This window comes from Haliaeetus albicilla, chromosome 11 (assembly GCF_947461875.1).
Source record: "Haliaeetus albicilla chromosome 11, bHalAlb1.1, whole genome shotgun sequence".
Classification (NCBI taxonomy): Eukaryota; Metazoa; Chordata; class Aves; order Accipitriformes; family Accipitridae; genus Haliaeetus; species Haliaeetus albicilla.
In genome coordinates, this window is record NC_091493.1 from 17,524,726 (window position 1) to 17,530,725 (window position 6,000).

The 6,000-nt window shown below is 39.7% G+C and overlaps 1 long non-coding RNA gene across 1 annotated transcript; it reads left to right on the forward strand.

Moving 5' to 3' along the window:
* Positions 1-5,128: 5,128 nt before the first annotated feature.
* On the forward strand, positions 5,129-5,666 carry LOC138687627 (uncharacterized). The gene is made up of 2 exons (XR_011326758.1): positions 5,129-5,244; positions 5,295-5,666. It is a non-coding gene; the product is annotated as an uncharacterized lncRNA (long non-coding RNA).
* Positions 5,667-6,000: the final 334 nt, after the last annotated feature.

The window sequence follows — 6,000 nt, forward strand, 5'->3', positions numbered from 1 at the left end:
CCCTTGTTGTGCGGTTTATAATTACATGACTAGGGAGGTACTGCTAAATACCTAGCAGCCACACAGGATGAAACTGTAAATATATGGAGGCTGAGAGAGTTAGGGAGAAACAGTCCTGTTTGCTTAGCCTGTTCCCATTCCTGTGAAGATGTAGATTTTATAATCCCTGTTGGAGAGGATAGTGGGGGATATAAATAGCCTGACCTTCTTCAGTCATTATTATATAGTCAGTGGGACCCTTTTGCATTCCCCCTTCTCTGTTAGCATCATCTCAGTCTAGAGCTCCAGGGAGCTGCAGGGTGGCACAGAGTTGGATTAACCAGCTCTGTGGAGCCTGGTGGGATTGGGAGGAGAAGCAGCTGGGTGGGGCTGTCAACAGGACTGTGGAAGATCCCCTGTGTATATAGCACAGGGACTTAAGGGGCAGGACTGTGGTGCAGCAGAACAAAGTGAATGTTAATAATTTCTTTTTCATTTTTCATCTCTGATTTTCCAAAATTAAACATCATCTTATATTTGAGATTATCTTATAATGAAGTCAGTATGGTATGAATGCACTGTGTAATTATAATCCATACTGTCTTGGTTCAAGAAATCACGCCTTTTCAGACCAGCCTGTAAGTCACATGTGTTGAAAATGAAAAATCTGCTTAAATGCATTTCTGAACCAGGGTTTATGCATTTAAAGTATTTTAAATGGAAAAAAAAAATCTGCAGTGATTATACTACATCATGATACTGTGTAACTCTGGCAGTTTTAGGAATTTCTCCTCAAATTCTTGTGTATCACCTATTGACTGTGTTAGAGTAGAAACAGTTTGATTATTTTTAGCAGCTTGCCTACACAGCCATGCAAATCTAGAGGACAAAGTTGTCAAAACTCCTGAACATAAATAGCGTGGAGTTGGGCTGCTAATACTGCAACAAATGGAGAAGCGCCAGCACTGTCACTGACATTAGGGCAGCCAGACATTCAGGGTAAAAGTAATTGTTCATTGTAGAGTGGCTACAATGGAGTGAGCAATGTATGTAGTGCAGAGGTTTTGTATTTGGGGAAATTTTTGTTGCCTTCTTCCATATTTGCTCTTGCAGTCATGACAGCTAAGAAAAACAGGTGAGACAATAAAACAGCTCAATGAAGGATGGATAAGATTTTTTTAAGTCTTACGTTCATGTCCATATTCAAGTTTTTATTCATAGTTCTGGTTCAAAAACCCACTTTGCTTTCCAGACATCCTTTCTTTTGAGAATAGACATTGGATCATCAGTGACTTCTTTCCAAATATTGCCCCACCATCTTTTTACAGTAGAGATTCTCTATTTCTTCCTATTACCATTGTGTGATTGACCTCTTTAGACACAGGCTATCACTTCTTTCCACAGAAATGGGGAGGAAGTAGTCAAATCACAACACATTTGAACCTCCTCCCCATCCCCTGAGAACATTTTTTACAGAAAGAGCTGGCAGCATTACAGAGTTTTTAGAATTCTTCCTTTCTGTATGGCTTGAACCAGACCCTGGCCAAGAAAACCCAGCCAATAAAAACAAGCTATTATAATAGAAATGCAGCTGTCAGATGTAACATTAGGCCGTGAGTAGCATTGTAGGTGGTGCTTCTAATTAATTGCTTTATTATTTCACTGTTAGTAAAGAGCTTTGGGCTAAGGCTTAGGGAATGTGCCCTTTAAGGGACCGTGTCTCCTCCCAAGTAAAAGTCTTACATTTACGAAGAGAATGTGCCAAATTTGCTTGACCTAAGTTTTGTCACCCAAACCATTGTCCAGGCACTATTGGTCATTGGTAGTTCTGACATCAATGTGTTACTGAGAAGAAACCACGTTCTGCAGACATTGCAACAGACCTGGTGCATAGATGCGTTAATGATGCAGTAGCCCCTTAGTAACAGCGGAATAGAGGACACACTAATAAAGAACCTGTTATTGGCTAATGCAGGCAAGCTCAGTGTAGCTCCAAAGGAGCATTGGTATATATGTTGCATTTTAATGGTTTGGAGGGCTTTTTTTTTTTTCCCTTTCCGCAGGTGAATATTACAATGATGGACCTATCTTAGTGCTGGTTATTTGCAGTGGGAGGGAGAAAGATGGGTCAAAACAGAGAAGAACCAGCATGGCAGAGCACTAAAGAGCTCTGAGGTCTAAGAGGAAGTGTTCCTTCTGGGTGCCAAAGCTGGCACTCCAAGCAAAGCACATGTCTTTTTCAGAGACAATTTCCTGTTGTTAATAAGTGGAAGTGGTCTGCAAGGGAAGTGATGTGTCTGTCACAAGTTTGAAAGCCCAAGGATTTGACTAACAGAGTCTGAGGACAGCAGTCAGGACTGCAGCTGGCAGATCAGAACTATTGTGCAAAATTTGGTTTCTAATTCACCGCATTGATCAGATAGATTGCCTATTTTTGTTCTTTACCTTTTGAACATGTCACAGTTCTTACTTGCATAGGAAAGTCAGAGGTTCTGCTCCCAAACCCAGTTACAAGGCACCATGATCCTGGGAAAGGAGTAAATTAATCAATTAAATCGGTCACAATCATGTCATGCAAGCCACTCCTTTCTCCTGAGGCTGAATACACGATATTTGAAGAATACCTAAAACTAGCTGCCCAGCAATGTTGCACCCCCACCTCCACCCCGGCAGCACAGACCCAGGGAACACTAGAGGGGGGAAGAACAGATTTTAATTTCAGAAATTATGAAAGTTAAAATAAAGCAGGCAAAAAAACCCAAGAATTTTGAGTTCATGCTGGCTCAAAGTCTGGTCATGTTTAATAAAACGATGGAAACGTTTGAGTTGTTACATAGACATCATGTCACAAAGTGGGCCCAAAGGACTCTGTGTAGTAACTCAGTCTCCTTCCCTGGCTGGATGCTCCTATGAGCTAACGAGGAGCAAGCAGCAAGCCACCCTCCAGTTTGTCAGGATTGCCAAATTTCACAATTTCATGGCACCACTTTCTATGGTTGCTATATTACTTCAAGGTTCCTTGGTGTACCCGAGCAGTGGAGAATCTCCATTATATTTTTTTACCATCCCGATTATTGGAAAAAGGCTTGAAGCATGAATTCAGATAGGAAATCATAGGACCCATGAAAATGTCATTAGTTTAAGAAAAATTATTTTTTTTTAAAGCATTTGAGGTGAGAATTTTGTTCTCTGTGGTCATTATCAGGCTCCTGATTGATGCAGCATACGATACACTGTATTACAGCAGGGTAATGCCATGTCATGATAAAGTAATGATGCAAACTCTTGCCAGCTGAAGATTGCAAACTTGAACTGGTGACCTGTCTTCCTCTCTTGGGCATTGGTCAGTAGAGCCAGAGAATGAGTTGGCAGGGATGAATCTGCTTTTCTGTGGGTTTCGGTTAATTTTTTGTAAATCCCATTTCAAATTCAAAACCACCAATATTCCTATAAACATGTTTCCTAAAGTCCTGGCCTCTGCAGCAATGATTTTTAAGAACAGGCATCCACCAAAGTGCTTATAATCAACAGACACCGCAGTGAGTCACCAGTATGATTCACTGACCTAGTTGTAGTGCACGGGATTGTAAAAATGGGGCCAGATTTTCCTCTGCCACAGGGAGGAGGTACACTCTGGCTGTCAGCTTCACTACACCAAATTGAGGGACATGGCCCTGGATGGAGGTTCTAGTAGGAACACACAGCCTGTCCTCAGAAGTTGCTCCACAGGCTGAAGTTGAATGAGATGCCATATGAACTTAAAAGCAGAGACTGCCACCAGCAGTGACAGAATCTTTACAGTCCTGAGCATACTGACCACCACCTACACCACCAAGAGTAACCAGTGTTATCCTTAGATTTTCCAAGGTATGGACAGTTACGGACACAGCCAGATGGGGCTCTCAGGCAGGTTGTACAGTTGCAGTTCAACCAGCTATTCATTTACAGAGCTTTTCTTAGTGTTACAGTACAGTGAGGGAGGGAGTGTCGTTGGGCAGCTATTTAAATGGCAGAGTTATCCAAGAAGACCCTTATCTATAGGTCACTTTCCCCCTTACCTTTCACTTTCTCTTGTAAACATTTCTAAAATGATGGGCAAACATTTTGTCAGTTGCAGACATATGTTTGGAGTCAGTAGAAGTTTGATGTAAACTAGGACGTTGATATGAATGGTTGGTTACATTCTGTTTACTCATATCCAAGCTTACATCCCACTAGGAACTGGACTAACCATGTTTCACAAATACTGTGGAAAGACCACAGTATTCCAAGTATCACTCCATGAAAATCTGCAATGAAAAAAAGCAATGTGGAAACATATAGTCAAAATACATGCATTGAACAGACAATGTACCAGAAGCTGCACAGCGCTTTGGTATGAAAGAGACCATGGAAAGAGATGAGGCTGGCCGGTAGGAGGAAGAGGCTCACAGAAAAGACAAGACAGTGGAAAAGAAGGAGCTTAGCTGCAAAAACAGTCAAAGGGTGAATGTTACGGTGTGGTGCCCATTCACAGACTAGATGCTAAGAGCTTGACCACCAAATTGCTAGACAGTGAACTCAGTGAATCACACGCATTGGAGCAACCAGATGTCATAATAATTAATTCCAAATGTACAGTAATTGAAAACAGCATAGAGACAGCAATTTCTTGTTGACAGCATTAATACAACATGATTTTTAGATGGAAAAGCCTCAGTTTTTATAGTTCTGGGTAATACAAAATTATCAAATACTTCTAAAGGGAAGAATAAAATTCTAGATTCTGAGACAGGTTTTGCTATGAGACAAGACCATAGTCTTTGCATGTCTCAGAAGGGACTAGCTCAGCATCCATAATTCTAAAATATCCCTTTGAAAGCATGTGTCCATGTTAAGGCAGAGCTTCTTCACAGGCATGTATCTGTCTGTTATGAAGCAACAATTTCAAATCCTCTTTAATAAAATATTTTGAATTTGGATAAAGGAATTCCAAGAACTTTGCCATGGGAATGCTCTGCTTCTTTTATGTCAGTTCTAACTTTACTGCTTAATGTAATTATCCTTGAGGTAAATGATTCTTAGGCTGCTTTTTTCTTATTTAAAGGTGATATTTTGGTAAGCATCTTGGGGATTTAAATGCCCAAATTGCATTGAAATGCCTTAGGGCAGAGCAAACAGTTCCTCTAAAACCTGTTGCCTCTACTAGTATCTCCTCTGTTCATAAGATCCAAAATGTGGGTTCTTATGTGTATATTCCTATTCTATTTCTCATTTTATTTGGATGTAACTTCTCATCTGTATATTCCTATTCCATTTCTCGTTTTTATTTGGAGGATATTAAAAATGAGGAATACAAAGTTTGTGCTTGTTGATATGCATAACAGTGCATGAAGGGTGCTGGATCTTCCATTTTTTTACAATGAGAGCCTTTCTGTAAAGTAATAAGACAGTCATTTGCATCTGATCTATAATGTTCAGCTCTTTTAATTGAGTAGCAAATTATGGTTCCTCAGGATATAACAGGAATTTAATTAAGTGGAGCTACTTTGTTTACACAGTGCAAATGAGAGCAGAATTTACCTGCAGTTGAGAGACAATTGAGAGGTATTTTCTTCATCAGAAGAAGAATACTATCACTTCTAAGATTTTTATGTAGTTAATTGTAGATAGGTTAAGAAATTGTTCATTAAAGACTTAACATGTAATTGTTGTAATTCCACTCTTTTATCCTGTCTAGAAGTTTAAACGAATATGTCATAACTGTTTTACAGTTCTTATGTTTGCCACAAGAAAGGGGGGAATGAAATAGAGAATTAATTAAGGCATTAGCTTTAATGGGGTTTGGAGGGTTTGGTTAATTGTTTGGGTTTTTTCAGTACAACTGATACTTGGTACCATGGAAAACAAAAAAAACCCAACCAAAAGCCAACAACAAAAACCAAACAACCCTCTAGCACTTAGTATCTTTCATGTAATAACAAGCACATCTACAGTTCAGCACTTGTAAGCAAATATAGAATAGCAAACCTGTGCAAACAA